Source organism: Rhinoraja longicauda, chromosome 4, assembly GCF_053455715.1.
Source record: "Rhinoraja longicauda isolate Sanriku21f chromosome 4, sRhiLon1.1, whole genome shotgun sequence".
In the NCBI taxonomy this organism is placed as follows: domain Eukaryota; kingdom Metazoa; phylum Chordata; class Chondrichthyes; order Rajiformes; family Arhynchobatidae; genus Rhinoraja; species Rhinoraja longicauda.
The window spans coordinates 85,261,579-85,278,887 of record NC_135956.1 but is presented as its reverse complement, the minus strand read 5'-3'; the positions used below and the strand labels follow the sequence as shown (position 1 = coordinate 85,278,887).

Below are 17,309 nucleotides of genomic sequence, written 5' to 3'. Positions count from 1 at the left end.
TAAAAGAGGAAGTAGCAGAGGTGGGTGCAATTATGACATTCAAAAGACCCTTGGACAGGTGGATGGTTATAGAAAGGTCTGGAAGGGATACGAGCCAGGCCAGATGAGTGTAACTGTAAAATATAATTCTCTCATTTTTCCCTTTAAGTTTGTCTTCTCATTGCACTTACTCTTAAAGTGGCAGGTTGAAGATGTGGAGATTTGGATTAATTTTCTGTGTGAAAGCAATCCACACTCCACAATTTTTCGGAACAGCAGCTAAGGAAATTACTAAGGAAAATACGATGTCATGTAAAGTAGCATTCACAAGGAGTTCCAAATAACAAATGTTGATGAAGTTTTTTTAATTGTCACATGTAACGAGTGACAAATAACTAATTATTTCTTCAAAAGCATCAGTCAGGTACGGTTAAAAAAATCTGGAGGGTATAAAAATAGACGAGTATAAAAAGATCATAGGAGCATTTGAAAGTACCTAAAAAGGAAAGAAAATAAAGCTAAACGTGAATCCTTTAGCAAAAAAACAAAACAAGTAAAATTAATTATAATCTCCCCCAACATTGGGACCATGTTTCCTGCCTCTAACGTGTCCAACCCCTTAATAATCTGACATCAGTCTGAAGAAGGGTCTCGACCCGAAATGTCACCCATTCCTTCTCTCCCGAGATGCTGCCTGACCTGCTGAGTTACTCCAGCATTTTGTGAATAAATCCTTAATAATCTTATATGTTTCGATAAGATCCCCCCTCATCCTTCTAAATTCCAGTGTATACAAGCCTAGCCGCTCCAGTCTTTCAACATATGACAGTCCCGCCATTCCGGGAATTAACCTAGTAAATCTACGCTGCATGCCCTCAATAGCAAGAATATCCTTCACTGCAGAAGGACCTCTTTGCTCCTATACTCAACTCCTCTTGTTATGAAGGCCAACATTCCATTGGCTTTCTTCACTGCCTGCTGTACCTGCATGCTTCCTTTCAGTGACTGAAGCACTAGGACCCCCAGATCTCGTTGTATGTCCCCTTTTCCTAACTTAAAATAAAGATCGCAGCATCCATTGCGGCGTAACACCTCCAAAACGGGTGCTCTAAAAATTCACACTTACTTAACAAAAATTTGCAGACAGAAACATTTAAAGCGTTTGTGAGAGGATGTATCCCGTTAATTTTTATTGTTAGATCCTTTTTTTTTTTAACCCTCTTACTCTCTCTTCCCAAGTTTATAGTTTTATATTTTTATTTTTACTTTCTCTCTTCAAAAATTTAAAAATTGAAGCTATGTAAGAACTTTGTAACAAATGTGTTTTGTTTTTTTATTTCGATTTGTACATATGCTTTTCAAAAAAAAAAAATTTAAAAAAAAAATAAAAATAAAAATTAAATTTTTCTGGCAAGTAATTGTTGGAAACTAGTTGCTTTACAGGGCGAAGGAAAGAAATCCAAGATACACACAGAGTGGAAGTAACTCAGCGGGTCAGACAGTATCTCTGGAGAAAAGGAACCAGTAACAGGAACCGTCTATCTACAGTTTAAAGCAGCATCTGCAGTTTCTTCCTACACAATCCAAGGTATAGAAACATAGAAAATAGGTGCAGGAGTAGGCCATTCGGCCCTTCGAGCCTGTAACACCATTCAATATGATCATAGCTGATCATCCAGCTCAGTAACCTGTACCTGCCTTCTCTCCATACCCCCTGATCCCTTTAGCCACAAGGGCTACATCTAACTCCCTCTTAAATATAGCCAATGAACTGGCCTCAACTACCTTCTGTGGCAGAGAATTCCACAGACTCACCACTCTCTGTGTGAAGAAATGTTTTCTCATCTCGGTCCTAAAATAATAATAATAATAATAATAATAATATTCATTTATTGTCATTGCAACGAGTACAACGAAATTAAAAAATAGCCAATCCTGAAGGTGCGTACAAACATATATGCAATAAATGCAAAAACAAATAAATACATAAATACAATTAAATACAATTATATTAAGTACAAGATTTTTTAACGGTGTTGCCTAGTGCAAAGGTAGTGTTCAGTTCTCGTATGGCCCTGGGGTAAAAACTGTTCTTAAGTCTGTTTGTTCGGGATTTGATCGACCTGAAACGTCGACCAGAGGGCAGATGAACAAACAGACGGTGGCCGGGGTGGGATGGATCTTTTATTATTTTGCCTGCTCTACTGAGACTTCCCCCTTATCCTTAAGCTGTGACCCCTGGTTCTGGACTTCCCCAACATCGGGAACAATCTTCCCGCATCTAGCCTCTCCAACCCCTTAAGAATTTTATATATTTCAATAAGATCCCCCCTCAGTCTTCTAAATTCCAGCGAGTATAAGCCTAGTCTTATGGATGGTTTCTAAAAATATAGGCAATTTAAATGGCAACTTAAATCAAGGAATTATTGCATTTGTATCCCTTTCAGAGTATCTTTCAAAAAACTGTAGTCAGTGTTATCATGAAATAAAACACAAACATTTCCCTTTTAACAAGGCTTTTATTCCAAAAAGTGGCAAAGGAGTATTTTTTAAAATGCAGCAAGTTCCAGCACTGTATTACACGACAGTGCCTAGATTTCAATAAATCAAACCTGCCCACCAAGCTACTGTAGCTGTCACTAATCAGCAAATGGGAAGGATTATGTTACTCTGTTCTATTCAGTCTACTGCAGCTGTTCAACTCATTGCACAAGGTGGAAATCCGATCACCAGGGACGTACATCTTTTGTGATCCAAAGTCTGTTATACAATGAGAATGACATCAGTGACCATTTCATGGAAAAGGGCTTTTAAATTTATCACGTTTAGTCTATGGCTGACGGTGTCTACATGGTAGATCATGAAGAAAAAGAGAATGGATGATCTGTATTTTGACAATGCCATCCCTTTTCCTATCAGCCAAATGAATCCATATAGAGCTGAAAGGCAAATGAGTATATATTTACAGGATGAAACAAACAGAAAACTAACAGGATAATTATCACGATGTGTCCCACAGGGGAAAAAAAACTTAGCTCTCTCAATAATGTGAAATATTACACCACATAGAAGATAACTTTGTTTGCAATTCCCAAGCTGCTGTGCTGAGTTAACCGATCGTGGGCAAGGCACCAGTGGGGACACAATGACAGCCTTGAGGCCAGGAGGGGCGACGAGGGACGGCAGCAGGGAATGTAACCGAACGAGAAACCACAAAATGAACCAAGATTTTCATTTCTGATTTAGCAGGCTCTTCAAATTAAGGCACAAGTAAACAAGGACAGGAGTAGCTGGAAATACAAAGACACCTGGATCATACTCCATGCTTACCTCCGTTGGTTTACTTCCAACTTTTTCATTCTATTTTCCATGTTACATTACATAGCCAGACTGTGTCCTGCACCTACCTTGCAGCACCCACCATAACCCACCTCGTGAATTCCATGTGGCAGTTTGACCCCTTGCGACAATTCATTATGAACCATTCTGGCCATGCGCTCTAAACCGGATTCAATGGCTCTGATCTGACAGGATTTGGTGGCTCTAGCCTAAACCACCTCATCGAAACCTCAATCGATTGATGTCAGTGCTCCAAGACTTTAATGCAGCGAATGAATACAAGCACAAGAAGTGCTTCAAACAACAAAACAAAAGTTGCACCTTAACTCTCCCAGGAGTTCACATACGCTTACCAGTATTTAGATGGCTCTTGCACATTAACACCTTGCACCAGAAGGGTTCCCGCCCAACAACCCTTACCCAACAAACATGTACCTAATGTTGAGTCCCAGCAGCCTAGTTGATTGTTCCTAAAACCTACCACACTCTTCCCAATAATTCCAGACTGATTCCAGTACTGCCATACTCTTGCAACCTCCACCCACCCAACACTAGAACCAGGAACTTTACACTTCAACTTCCCCAGATCAGAAAGCTTCGCTCCATTACTTCTATCCCCATCGTCCACAGCTCCCAAAACCACATGCCCCCAAAAACTGATAGCAGTTCCAAGCCTCTTTCAATGGCAGCAGATACTCAGATCCCCATTTCAATTATTTTCACAGAAGAAACGACTATTTTCTTTGGGTGCACCCCTCATATTCTCCCTGGGTACCTGACAACCCAACGATATGAGTTGCTGGAGTAACTCGACACATCAGGCAGCGTCTCTGGAGAAAATAAATAGGTTTACGTTTCTGGTCGAGACCCTTCTTGAAACGGAGTCAGGGGAGAGGGAAACTAGAGGGATGAAAAGGTTCAGAACAAATCAGAGCCCAACACCGAATTCTCCAATTGCAAGTAATGTCCCCCCCGACCTACCTCAATGCACACCCATTTCTCCCACTACCCCCCCCACCTATCACCCTCTAATCCTCCTCCGTAACTCATCTCCCACCCGAGTCCTCCATCTCCCATATTCCCCCCCCCCCCCCCCTATCTTTACTCCTCCTCTTCTCTTTCTGATACCCTTTTTGACTCCTTTTAATCTCTAGCCTTTATCACTTACTCCACCCAACTGCGATTCAACCCCCTCCCATCAACTATATCCACCCATTACTTTGCAGACTTTTTCCTGCCCCGGCTCACGTTTTCAGCTTCCCCCTCCCATAAGTTTGAAGAGTTCAGACCCAAACATCATTTGTCCATTCCCTCCACAGATGCTGCCTTACCTGCCGAGTTACTCCAGCACTTTGTGTTTTGCTCAAGATCCCAGCATCTGCAATCTCGAGTGTCACCAACTTCCTTGGGCTCCCTGCATCCTCCCATTCGCTATTCCATGGATACAAACCCAATCCAGTACCACCAAAAGAAAACTCACCCCAAATATAATCCTGGAATAGGTTATATTCAAAACCACTACTGTGCACTCCCCTAAAATTCCGAAGAGAATTTCCCATTGACTTCACACACCTGGACTGCAAAATGGGTTGTACTTTTTGTCTGCCATGCTAGAGTTTCATTGTGTTTAGCATTTTTTAATTTTTTTTTATAAACAAATACTTTATTCCTAAACAAAAACAAACATACAAAGTAGTAACGCGATCAAATCAAAACCTGCCTATACTGGCAGTTTACAAACAAAACAATTATCAAATTGAAATGTCGCCACTTTTGTTAATAATACATTCGACCAATGTTCACGGAAGGCCTCCAGCATCCCCGTGAACACCGTGTGTTCCCTCTCCAGGGACACGCGAGCACGGACGTAACCCCGGAAAAGGGGCAGGCAGCCGACTGGTTCCAGATCAGAAAAAAATCTACAATATTTAAAAAATGTATAATAATATTGTTAGGGTCTTTCACAACCAGAAGGGATCAAGATACAAGCTACGCATTTCTTGACAAGACCAGCTAAAAATCAGCACAGCAATCAAAAGAGAGGCAGCCCTTAAAAGAGGCACATTCCATACGGCAACCAAATAGCAGTAAAGTCCATGGTGTTACAATAATGGGAAGAGGGGATTCAGGGAATGGAGAGTTCTAAAGAGGGGCAAAGCTGTTATCATTGGTGACACACACATCAGGAGGGAATCGGACAGTGTGACCGCTGGGAAAAAGCCATGTTTCATTGTATCAACAGCTCATCATGTGAGCAACCCTCACACTGACCATTCAATATGATCTCTCTCTCGATCTCTCGATTTCGCTCTCTCGATCTCGCTCTCTCTCGATCTCGATCTCTCTCTCTCTCTCTCTCTTACACCCAAAAAAACATCTAACATCTGACATGTGAAACCGGGACAGGCTTTTCTGGATCCATAGGGAAAATAAACAAATATTTTGAATGGGGCATTTTAAGGCTTTTGTGAAAAATATGCTCAGCATAAATTGCCGACATCTGAAAGATTGATGAGAACTCCAATTGGATGAATTGTAGTATGAAAGGAAGGTGAAAGCCCCCTCTCCACAGACTCACAAGAGTTGTGTGAAGGCAGCAGACCACACTCTGGAGGTGATGCGTACTATTTTGCAAATGCCAAGGTGACAATTCCTGGAGTCACAAAGGCAAAGCTTCTTTTCTTCCGTGCAGTCTCAACCAGATCTTGCTAAGAATTTGAACTCTTTGTCACATGCCCTCATTGAGGAGAGAGATGTCCTCTTAATCAGATCACTACCACTCAATCAGATGGCATTCATGAGCAAACTGCACCTCAAACTAACATGCTGCAAAAGAGCAGCTTGTTGTCCCCAGGGGCAAGTGGTGTCTCATGTAAGCTGCCGGCTGCTCTCTATGTGGATGTACTGCTCTCTTGCATGGACAGATATGGTGCAGGTGAACTTGTAGGATCAGAGACATGCATCCTTCACACCCCTCCACTGTGAACAAAGTGCTGCTCAGTGAGCATTGTACAAAGAAACCGAGAGATGCAAGACCAGATATGCATGGTTCAGTCTGTCCACCAGACCTTCTCTACATCAGCAGATTGAAACAACGATGAATTTTGAGAGCCACAGATCGTGGCACGTGGTCAACCCAGCCCTGACAGATCTCATGTGGTGCAGGTTCAGCACATTTGATGTTTCGCCCTCAAGAAGTCAGCAAGCATCTTCCAGTCAACATGCTCACCCATGACCCAAAGAAAGCCACCCCAAACTGCTCCACCAACTGGCAGGGAAAAACGGTCTGAGAATGACTTGGACAATAGACAATAGGTGCAGGAGGAGGCCATTCGGCCCTTCGAGCCAGCACCGCCATTCAATGTGATCATGGCTGATCATTCTCAATCAGTACCCCGTTCCTGCCTTCTCCCCATACCCCCTGACTCCGCTATCCTTAAGAGCTCTATCTATCTCTCTCTTGAATGCATTCAGAGACTTGGCCTCCACTGCCTTCTGAGGCAGACAATTCCACAGATTCACAACTCTCTGACTGAAAAAGTTTTTCTTCATCTCAGTTCTAAATGGCCTACCCCTTATTTTTAAACTGTGGCCCCTTGTTCTGGACTCCCCCAACATTGGGAACATGTTTCCTGCCTCTAACGTGTCCAACCCCTTAATAGTCTTATACGTTTCGATAAGATCTCCTCTCATCCTTCTAAATTCCAGTGTATACAAGCCCAGTCGCTCCAGTCTTTCAACTTGAAAGCATCTTTCCATCAATCATACTGCAAACCCATACGGGATACCGCACTGCAGTGATAGGACATTGAAACTTGCACTCTGGATTATCAAATTGGACTGAGCATGCAATCCTGAGGAGCGCCCAGTGTTGAGGATCTGAATGGAGGAAATATTACAACCAATTCTAACCAACTGCAGTCTGTTAATTTCGAGGTCAGTTGCAGATGGTTGCCCCAAGGCCAAAGTCCAGGAGTTTCGAGATGAGTTGATTCGGTATTGTGGTATAGAAGGCGGAACTGGAGTCAAGGACATCCTGACATGAGTGTTCTTATTGTTCAAGTGATCCAGGGTTGGATGTGGAGCAGGGAGATGGTGACCTCTGGTGACCTATTTTTCCCACACACAAGTTGCAAAAGGTCTACGGTGTCAAGACGATTGAAGCTGATGTGGACATTCCCAATCTTTCAAAGCACTTCAATATGGTTGATGTTGGAGCTATTGCCCCAGTTAAGGGATTACTCAGAGATTATCAAATTATGTGGTAGCAGCAGCCATGAATTCAAAACAAGAACCAGTCTTCAGAATGTCCATTCTCATTTACATTGAAACCAATAATCAGTTCGAAATTAAAAGGACAGCTTTGCAAAAAAACAGACTGTCTACTAAGAGAATTGAGGCAGGTACAACAACATTTGGACAGCTACATGGATAGGAAAGATTTCCAGTAAACACGCATCATTGAGATTACGTCTAATTTCAATTTCTAGGTCATGATTGTGTTCAAATCCTGTCATAGATGCCAGGTAACTGCTTAATTGATTTGAGCCTTCAACATTCTGGAATTCTCTCTTTGCATCCCAGATAGCCTTATGGAAAACATCCTCGGTCTGCTTGCACAGTACAGGGTCATCCTTCTTGAAAGCCTTTGAATTAAACTTTGGCAGTGAGTCTCCCTGTCCACTCAGGTTTTTGGTCAGGATAAATCCAAATGGTCTTTGCCAGAACATAGTCATCGACGCATTCCTTGATGAAACCAGTGACAACTGAGGTATACTCACTCAGGCTGAAGAGAAGTCTTGAACATATTCCTGTCTGAAATAGATCCTCAACCTTCTCAAACCACTGCTTGTAACATCTCTTCATTGGTGCCTCATGTTTCGATCTCTGTCTGTAAGCTTGCTGCAGACAAATGATCAGATTGGCTGAAATGAGGACAAAGGGTGGAGCGAAGGGTACACCTGATGGTGAATGTTAACGCCCCATGTGGAGCAGGAGAGACAGGTTGATGGTATTTGGGGAGCACACTCCTGACGTTTTCATGATTGAAGTCACCGGCGATGATGATGGGCGGCACGGTGGCGCAGCGGTAGAGTTGCTGCCTTACAGCGAATGCAGCACCGGAGACTCAGGTTCGATCCTGACTACGGGCTCCGTCTGTACGGAGTTTGTACGTTCTCCCCGTGACCTGCGTGGGTTTTCTCCGAGATCTTCCGTTTCCTCCCACACTCCAAAGACGTGCAGGTATGTAGGTTAATTGACTGGGTAAAATGTAAAAATTGTCCCTAGTGTGTGTAGGATAGTGTTAGCGTGCGGGGATCGCTGGGCGGCGCGGACTCGATGGGCCGAAGGGCCTGTTTCCGCGCTGTATCTCTAAATCTAAAAATCTAAATCTAAAATGAATGAGGCAGCAGTGTTTGCTGTCTTGGGAGACCTCGTCTTCTTGTGTCACCTTGTCTGTCACTTGGAGTGGAGTGTGGACTGCTGAGGATGATTGAGGTAAATTACCTCGGCAGATACAAGGATTGCAGATTAAAATTCATACATCCATTTTTTGCAAGGTTATTTTCGAACAAATCAATTGGCCATGCAGAATGCAATTTCAGGAAAATATTCTTTTGCTTACGGGCATTCAACCACAATAACACAAATCCTGAAAAATTAACGCATCTTCCACCTCATGATTTTAATCATTAAAACTCTCTTGTAAACCATGCTAGCCTTAAAATTTACTGGTCCATACCTGGTGTTAAAGTACAGACCTAATAATATTGCTCAAATATATTTCATGCAAGCTGTTTAGTTGAACTGTTCACTCATTATGAATATGAAGATAGAGTTATTGTCAGCTCTCTCCTGAGAGATATGCACAGTGGAAACAGTACACAATACCTATAGTAAAAACATTTTAACTTTACAGTTTTAAATCCACTAATATTTCCTCAAAAAAGGCTTTTAAAACATTTACTGTTAGTCCCTTGGCTCATGGATTTAGCAATTTAGTAAATATCCAAACACTCTCCTTAACGCTAACTGCATGATTCTGCACCACAACAGCTTTTATGTTTACTCTCTATTTTTCCAATCATTGCCCTAGGATATAAAAACTATCCGTAAAGCAATTTTTATTTTAAGAACATGAGATGATGCATTGTTCCATTGTCACAGTTCATTTTCTGCACTTGAGTTCACTTCAAAGAGAAATCTTATCAACATGAATCAAACTTCAACTTTTGCCTTGGGTCCTTAGATTTATTTTACAGTGGTTAAGCACCTTTAGTCAATTGTGGCTTGAAGTATTCTAGGCAGAAAGGCTGAAGTCTAATTTTTTCACTCTACTATGTTTTTGGCAAGTTGTTGCAACAGATTCAAGCATTTTCTCCAAAAAAAGTTTTGGCTGGGTTATTATTGGTGTTGTACACTTTTCTGGAACACGTGTTTTCACCTGTCCAACTGATTTTAACAAAAGGATTAAATATACAAATTAATTTAATTAATTTAAAATTAATCATTAAATTGCTACGATTAGGTTTTTGTGCAATGTTGATTATGGATGACCAGCCATGATCACAATGAATGGCGGTCCTGGCTCGAAGGGCCAAATGGCCTTCTCCTGCAACTAGTTTCTATGTTAATGTACCAAATTCTATTGTTTAAAAAAAACAAGGAACTTCGGATGCCAAAAATGACACAAAGTGCTGGAGTAACTCAGCAGGTTAGGCAGCATCTCTGGCGAACATGGATTGGTGACGTTTCGAGTCAGGATAATTCTTCAGACTAACTAAGTGATGGGGGAGAAAGCTAGGAGAGAGGAAAATCTGCACCAGCAAGCCTTTCTTCACCAGCTACCGTGTGATCCAGTTGACACAGCTGTCGTTGTGGCTCATGTTGCAGCCACTAGCCTTCAGCTAGGGCCACGACAAGACGCACTTGGTCATCATGGGGCTCCCTCCACATTCACCAGCTGCTGCTTCTTCTGGACGGCCTTCGCTTTGTCCGCTCCCAGTTCCACTGCCTGCCTCCTCCTCCTTCTCCCTTGCAGTCGCCAACATCTTCCAAGGTGAAGCATGTCAGCATCTATATACTAAAACTCGTTTGTTTGTTCCTGAACCACGGCCAAAACGGTACACGATAGCGCGACAATTTTAGGCCCACCTTACTCACCGTCGTCTCTTTGGTGCTAATGGAAGAAGTTTCATTGAAATCGGTGTTATCTTTTTTAAGTTATTCATATTTTAAAGTTTAAATCTATCTCCTAGGGAGGGGGGGGAGGGAGGGGGGATAAGGGGGATGGAGTGGGGGAGAGGGGGAAGGGGAGAGGGGGAGGGAGAGGGGGGAGGGAGAGGGGGAAGGGAGAGGGGGGAGGGAGAGGGAAAGGGGGGAGGGAGAGGGGGGAGGGAGAGGGGGGAGGGAGAGGGGGGAGGGAGAGGGGGGAGGAAGGGGGTGCTGCACCAATGCAAGAGAGGTTTGGGCCCAATGAGTCCCCTTGGTCAAGTAATTACTCATGCAGCAGAGCCCAGACTCGTTATCTTTGTTCCCCTTGCCACTGGATCAAGATCACAACCAAGTGGCAAATCAATATGATGGCGCATGTGCAACAGCTACACCAATGTGGTTCACCTCCTGACAAAGCGCTTGGAGCCAGTCATATCATAACCAAATAAGTGTGTCACAGGAACAAGGCCAAGATATTCACTTAACTCAGGAGGCCATTCATAGCAACAGACATTGATTGTATGAATGTGGGCTAATCTAAAGACCAACATGAATGACATTTCACTCAAAGTGAAGGAGGAACATATGGGATGGTGGAAGGAGCACATCACTACACAAAATACGAACCAGCCACCCCATCATGCAAACCCTGCCCCCATCTGGGGGCGATACAGAGCTTCCCTCACTGGACTCCAGTCTTAAAGAAAACCTTTCTTTTTCCCCTGGGGTCATTTCAGAACCCATAAAACCAGAGTAGAAGTAAGGTGTGGGAAGGAACTGCAGATGCTGGTTTAAACCAAAGGTAGACACAAAAAGCTGGAGTAACTCTTATAGAAACGTATAAAATTATAAAAGGACTGGACAAGCTAGATGCAGAAAATATGTTTCCAATGTTGGGGGAGTCCAGAACCAGTCTAAGAATAAAGGAGAGGCCATTTAAAACCGAGGTGAGAAGAAACCTTTTCACCCAGAGAGTTGTGAATTAGTGGAATTCTCTGCCACATAATGCAGTGGAGGCCAATTCACTGGATAAATTTGAAAGAGAGTTAGATAGAGCTCTAGGGGCTAGTGGAATCAAGGGATATGGGGAGAAGGCAGGCACAGGTTACTGATTGTGGATGATCAGTCCTGATCACAATGAATGGCGGTGCTGGCTCGAAGGGCCAAATTGCCTCCTCCTGCACCTATTTTTTATGTTTCTGTTTCTATGTCACTCAGCGGGACCGGCAGCACAGCGGTAGAGTTGCTGCCTTACAGCGAATGCAGCGCCGGAGACTCAGGTTCGATCCTGACTACGGGCGCCGTCTGTACGGAGTTTGTACATTCTCCCCGTGACCTGCGTGGGTTTTCTCCGAGATCTTCGGTTTCCTCCCACACTCCAAAGACATGCTGGTTTGTAGGTTAATTGACTGGGTAAATGTAAAAATTGTCCCTAGTGTGTGTAGGATAGTGTTAATGTGCGGGGATCACTGGGCGGCGCGGACTCGGTGGGCCGAAGGGCCTGTTTCCGCCCTGTATCTCTAAATCTAAATCTCTGGGGAGAAAGGATGGGTGACGTTTCGGGTCAAGACCCTTCTTCAGAAGTAACTAGTCTTCAATCTCAAGCGACTACCCAAACAATAATTCACGTATATTCATTAAATTCTAAAACCATGGACCTCCCTGGTCTCACATGGCAGCCTGCCACAACTAAAAACATTCAGAAGAAAACACAGCACTGTACATCACATTGTGAAGTTTGCAAGAATTTGGTAATCTATTTCTGCATCTAATTCAAATCTAATCTTACTATTTCTTTACTTTTATCATTCAAAAAGAATGTTGGATCTGTGAGAGTCAAAGTGTGCGATGCACATCGAAAGTTAAAGCAGCCAAATTCCACACCCCACCCTCAATTTGGAGGCTCTGGACAATTTGCATTCCCAAATTCTTCATACAAAGAACAACAGCTTGCTTTATGCTCTGACTGGTCAAGACAATCAACTCAACATCATTTACTGAACGGTTCTGCTTCAGAGTAACCTAATGATCTCAATATTCTTTGGCAGTGTATGCCCTTTGCTCTGTTCTTTCTCACAAAATTGACCAAGACTACTTGATAGAATCTTGGGAACTGTCATTACTTAAACTTTTCACTCCAGTCTTAAAGAAAACCTTTTTTTTCCCCTGGGATCTTTTTGGCTGCTGTTAGGCTTAATAGGACAGGAACAAGTTGTGTACAAATGTATTTCTGCATTTGGCGCTGTGTGACTTGTACAATGACATAAGCCAAGCTGTCAAAGCCTGCTTGTGCACATCCTAAATATTCCTAAAGAAGCAGAGTGCAATAAAAAAATATAAACTGGGACAAAAATGCTTTTGGAATGATCTTTCAATCAGTAGGCCAGAGTAATTAGGACAGAACCACAAAAAGCACCCGTCCGTCCGTATATCATCACAATTAAGCAGGCTCGTTCACATAGTGAGATAAACTTAGCGAGGTGTGTGAAAAAGACCCAATTTCTTAAAAATCAGATTAGAGACTATTCATCAGGGTTATCAACATCAAGAGATTGCCTTTAGGATTACATATTCCAAGGTTCAGGTTTATGTGTTGGAGGTACATTGAATGCTCCAAAGGAGGAGGTGGTGAAATGTGAATCTTGGTGCAGATTTTGCAGATGGAGGAAAGCCTTCTATGATGGCGCAGCAAGAAATAATCAGTGCAAAATCCCTCGCGTTGTTCCGGCTGGAGAATGTCAAATATTAAAGCAAATGCAATTTGAACTTTTTGTGGAGTTCTACATGACGCATGTAAATAATTGAACGGCAACGGATTTCGGAAATTGCCATTCAACTGTCATGTATTTTTTATAAATATTATGAATAATTTATTTAGCTTGTTTGTTGACTTCACTTGGTGGAACTCAATTTCAAAGCACTATTACCAAATATTCAATTAGTTTAGCACAGTCCCATGCATTGTCCATATGTAAAACTAAAAGGCATGCCAATCAATATGCTGATTAAGATATCTAATTTAAGATTATACAAGTATTCAATTTTATTACATAATTCTGAACAGTTACAAGCTCCCTTCCTATTTTTCCCAAACATTAATCTTAGCTTGCTTAAATAAATTGCCATGGGGTTAGTGACAACAGCTGCAACAACTTGCATATTAGCCATCATCCACAACATGTCTAGACCAGTCGAGAACATATTTCAACATGCAAAGCAAATTCTCTAAATGCATCTTTACTAGTTAAAGCTTTTCAAGTGTAAAGCATACCCCATTCTTACTAGTGACATTCTAAAACAATGCTTTACATTAGATTTCTAAAGAAGACTCGACATGTTAGTTGAAGGCATGTAGATGTTTTGGAATGCCAGGAGCACCAGCTAATGCTCGGGGTATTTGCAGATCCTGCCTACTGATCACAGAAACAATGAAAATTGTGAAATGTTTGTCACCTCTCCAAGAGGTCAATGAAAGGACACAGGCACAATAAAACTCTCGCATTTCATTCACAAATATTCTCCTCTTTGCCCCCCAAAAATGTGGAAGTGAAATTACCCAGAATATAACACACAAATTTTTAGAAATGCATACAAATTCAGACAGCATATGTACAGAAAAATAAGTGTACTGCTATATCAGGAAGTAGACATGCTTGACAGAGCAATAGGAGAGCTCTGAAGGATGGGACTACACCAGAGTAGGAGGCAGCCATTTGGCATAACTGAAGCAAGGAACGGAAAACTATTTAAACGAGAATTAAAAAAAAAGTCAATAAAAAGTGGAGGTAGGCAATGAATAAATCAATTATGTAAATACAGCAAACAACTTAGAATGCAGGAGAGAAAATTCAAATGTACTGAAAAGTCAGAATAAGTTTTCAGGTAAAAAAGAGAGGTGGATTTTTAACTTTAAGATCTTAAAGAACCTTTGAGAACACTAGTTTTTCTACTGCAAATTTAATTCAGTTTAAAATACACAGGTTTTTTTAAAAAAAATTCAAAATAACATTCAGTGGGAAGATTAATTAATTTATTTGCTTATACTTGCACCTACGCCAACATGAAGTTGAAAGACTTGTTTAAGAGAGTATGAGTACCAGAAAACAAGTGTCATTATCCTACAGGTTTGATTTCTGGCATCACTGTTTAGTTGTGGCTCAATAGCTGGCACGCTTACCATAGTATGTGGAATCATGTCCCATTTCAGAAACCCGAGCACAGAACGTGGACCAACACTTTGGTGCAGTGGCGCACTCCTGTGTTGGGAGTATCATCTTTCAGGAGAGATTTAAACTCTCCCAAGCAGAGCTCCATGGAACTATATGAAGGGGAGTCTTCAGCTGCCTCTGCTCCAAGTTCTGCAATTACTTATGTAAACCCAAGATAGACACAAAAAGCTGGAGTAACTCAGCGGGACGGGCAGCATCCCTGGAGAGAAGGAACGGGTGACATTTCGGGTCGAGACCCTTCTTCAGACTAGTTAGGGAAAAGGATATAGACGATGATGTAGAGAGATAAAGAACAATGATTGAAAGGTATGCAAAAAAAGTAATGATGATAAAGTAAAACAGGCTATTGTTAGCTGTTTGTTGGGTGAAAACGAGAAGCTGGTGCGACAATAGAGAGAGGGAGTCCCGGGGTGACTTGAAGTTGGAGAAATCAATATTCATACCTCTGGGTTGTAAGCTACTTATGTAACCCCCTCAGTCTTTCTCTTTTTCAAATCTGGCAATGCAGGTTCATGGAGGAAGGCTCGGGTATCACCTCAATAAGGCCATCAGAAAGGCAAAGAGACATTTTCATTCAAAATTGGAGGTGGAGATGGATATTCATCAGTGGGGCACGTAATTACTTTCTACAATGTGAAATCAAGTGGCCGCTCAAGGTACAAGGCACTCCTGGACTATCTCAATGCTTTCTACGCTCACAAAAGAGAGCAATGATGTACCTTTTTAGGCCTTCATGGCCCTCGACAACATTGTAATCTTCATCACCGAGGCCGATGTCAGAAGATCCTTCATGAGTGTGAACCCATGGAAAGTGTCCAGTCGAAATGGTATACTTGGCTGCATTCTTAAAACCTACACAGATCAACCAGCTGGATTTTTTGCAGGCAATCTTGAAACTCTCATATTCAAGGTCTGAGGTTCCACATGCTTTAAAAGGGCACCTAGGAACAAAGGAGAAGACATAGAGTGGTAGGCACGACCTGGACCATCACTGGTACTGACCTCCCCAAGATCAAAATGATCTTTTGATGGCACTGCCTCAAAACAACAGCCAATATTGAAGACCCACATCTCCCAGGCCACTCTTGCATTTCATTCCTATCATCGAGAATTAATGAATGAATACTTTATTGTCAAGTCACAGTGAAATTCTTTGCTTGCATACCCAAGGTATGCAAATAGTCGCCACAATGTTACAAAGTACCCCCGCGCCATGTCCCCTTCGGTTCTACCCCTCCCCCCCCCCCCCCCACGCCGGTCCCCCCACGCCGGGCCTTCCTTTGTTCCTTCCCCCGGCAGCGGCGTCCAACTCCCACGTGGTTCGTCCTCGTTCATCGGCATCGTCGACCGCCGCACCAACCTCTCCACTATCACCGCCAGGTCCTCTCCAGACGCCTCCGTGGCTCCGACCCACGCCCCAGCCGTGGGCTGCGTCGAACGCAGGCTCTGACCCGCAGGCTCTCCGTCAGCCACGGCTCCGTGGACTCCATCGGCCGCGGGCTCCGGCCCCACAGGCTCCGGGTCGCCCGCGGGCTCTGACCCGTGAGCCTGCGGCCTAAGCCTCTCTGCGGCCTGCCGGGAAGGTGGTACAGGAGCCTGAAAACAGTGACCACCGGGTTCAAGAATAGCTTCTTCTCCTGCAATCATCAGGCTCTTGAACATTTGATAACACTAACCACAGGAAATATGAACTTCTATGGACTGTAGAAAATTGGATTATGTTTTACTCATTGGCACATGTCACAGATTTGTGAGATACTGCAGCGTAGACTAGGCAAATAACTGAAGTGTGTTTTGTGGATAACATATATTGTAAACCACAGTACCTTGTTGGTAGATAGAAAATGTTATGAGCTTGATAGTGTGTCGATCAAGCTACTTCTTTGTCTTGGACAGTGTTATGCTTGAGAAGGCGAACAATCATTTGGAGAGTAATCCATCACATACTGGGGTCTTGTAGATGTTAGAATGGCTTTGTGGTCGGGGTGAAACATTCACCAGAGAATAGCCATGCACGGACTTGCTTGTGGAACCACCCTATTTCCTATTTGTTACCATAGTACAGTCATAATTATATCTACCTATGCATACAACAGGGAGCTGGTCATTCAATTTATTGCATGAAATCTGTGTAGTTTAATGTATTTTCCTTGTATCTCTAGTCATATTAATCTAGATTTATTGCACAGACCTAACGTGGAAAGTGTTTTGTTGATTCGTACATATCTATAAATGCACTTGAATACGGATGAGTCGCAAGCTCTTTCCTGAAATAAACACAGAACCCCCTCCAAGAAAAAATAGATTGTAAATGTGTACAATACAGGTAGCATGAATAGTCTTGTAGGAAAAAAACCTGCAGATGCTGATATAAATCGAAGGTAGACAAAAAATGCTGGAGGAACTCAGCGGGCCAGGCAGCATCTCTGGGGAGAAGGAATGGGTGACGTTTTGGGTCGAGAACCCTTCTTCAGACTGAATAGTCTTATTCAGTATTTACACATCACGAGCTTCTTTTGCAAAAAGAGACAGGCACTGCTTTGTTCT

The 17,309-nt window shown here is 42.7% G+C and overlaps 1 protein-coding gene across 5 annotated transcripts in view; it reads right to left on the bottom strand.

Moving 5' to 3' along the window:
• The window catches only part of rbbp8 (retinoblastoma binding protein 8), a 111,122-nt gene that overhangs the window by 67,725 nt on the left and 26,088 nt on the right, over window positions 1-17,309 (bottom strand). Inside the window, exon 1 of one of the 5 annotated variants that reach the window (XM_078398251.1) lies at window positions 15,482-15,696. The exons of 3 other annotated variants lie outside the window; for them this stretch is intronic. The gene's annotated coding sequence lies outside the window, so the exon portion shown is untranslated. Of the gene's footprint in view, window positions 1-170; window positions 188-15,481; window positions 15,697-17,309 lie in introns of those variants that run through there. One more of the 5 variants, XM_078398252.1, reaches the window with a different exon arrangement.